Consider the following 1,775-nt stretch of genomic DNA (forward strand, 5'->3'; position numbering starts at 1 on the left):
CGACCCAGCTCAGGTAGGTACATAACTCTTAGCTTTCTCCAGCTTTCGGTGATATACCCTAAAGCCAGGGAAGCTCTAAACAGGTGCAACGTGCAGTGGCTCCAGGCCCTTCTGCAGAAGGGCCGAAAATATCGCGTCCGGCAGACCCGGGTCTTTCAAAAGGAGTTTTTGAACTTCAGGAACATCCTCCTTGTGACCACAGAAGGTCCTCCATGGCCCTCGTTTAGACCTTCGAATATGGTCCTTATACCTGCGCTGCGCGATCTTAAGATCTTCTCTGTCCTGCTTTCGGACAAAGCAAAGGTGGTCCATTCAACCGCCTCAGTTTCGCCACATAACAGTCCCAGCCAGTGGATGAGAGATTCCGATACTTACCGTCCGCGGTGAGATGCCAGATGGCAGGTTTAGTTGGAAAAGAATGTGATCATGTGGGCTATTGGAAAGGATCCAAACGTCAGATCGAGAACCTCCTGCCTCCGCGATGTGGCGAATCCACCTGGCCCAGACCTCTTACTCGTCTGTGCTGTGCTGCAAATTGCTCTGTAAGAAACTTACATTATCCGTCACTGATGTACTAGGTTCCCCCCTCGCCTAGTGATGCCGACGGTCGTCGACATCTTTCTCGATCTCTGAGATCGTCGGTAGTAATCCCGACACCTCTTCAAGGTCGATAACGAGATATTGTGCCCCCTCCGTCGGAACGGCACTGGGTCCCGCTGGTCCGGTGAAGCTCTCTCCTTTACCTGGCGCGTTCGTCACAAAGATGACACACGAGATCCCGCGTGTACCGAAAAATTCTGCCGATGAAGTGCCTGATAGGATGCCTCATCGACACCAAATGCCAGGAAGACTCCTCCCTGCCGAAGAACTTCCTCCATATGTTCGTCCTGTAACCAGGATTTTGCTTCTGAAGGCGCTTCAAGATGGTGGCCGTGTCACCCTGGAGCCCGTATAACACAGCAATCACTTTGGTTACTCTAGGGCCTACTGTCAGATGCGCCATCGCAGGGCCAAATAAGAGGAGCGGTCCTCTCCAACCTTTTCAAAGTTTTACTGGTCCTCGCATTTTGCCATAATGGCATTCTGCGGATTCTATCGAAACCATTCTAGCCGAGGAAAGCCCCCCCCCCCTGTTTTATCAACAACCACATTCAATGCAACCATAATGCATCTCGACTGACGCTCAGTGATGTCCACATCCGGCTGAGATACCGGAACGATGGCCACCCTGAGCTCCGCCAGAGCAACTGGCCGAAACTTTGTGTGCTCCAGAACATCTAGGGCCAGACCCTGAAATGCTTCCCTCCGTTCTGAGACGTTTGGTCCCTGACGTCAGTTTGTCCCCCTGATCCAACGACCCAGACACAGTCTTACGCTTGACCCGAGGTTTGACCCTTGAGCCGGCGCTCCCTTGCCATCGCCTGTGAACTTGTCCTATTCTTCTCTCGAATAGGAGCTGACCCACATTCTTCAATAAGGCCGTGCATTGGAGCCGTCCCCTCTTTCGAGGAGCCCCGTTACCGAAACGCTTTGGCCCAGCTTGTTGGTTCCTCTAACTAGGAGCCCAGAAAGGGTTGGTTTGAATTATCGCCCATACAATTCGCACTAGTAGTGCGAAAATGCGACCTCACCGACACCCTCTCTCTGTGTGGTTGAGTAATTACGCTCCGCTGCTGTAAGCGGCTAGCGAATTCGACGGCTAGTCTCCTTTTTCTGTGTGCGCGAGAACGGCGCCGATGGCGTACTGGCTGGCGTCGACTCTGATGACGAAGGGG

Source organism: Photinus pyralis, unplaced genomic scaffold, assembly GCF_008802855.1.
Source record: "Photinus pyralis isolate 1611_PpyrPB1 unplaced genomic scaffold, Ppyr1.3 Ppyr1.4_LG8, whole genome shotgun sequence".
NCBI classification, from domain to species: domain Eukaryota; kingdom Metazoa; phylum Arthropoda; class Insecta; order Coleoptera; family Lampyridae; genus Photinus; species Photinus pyralis.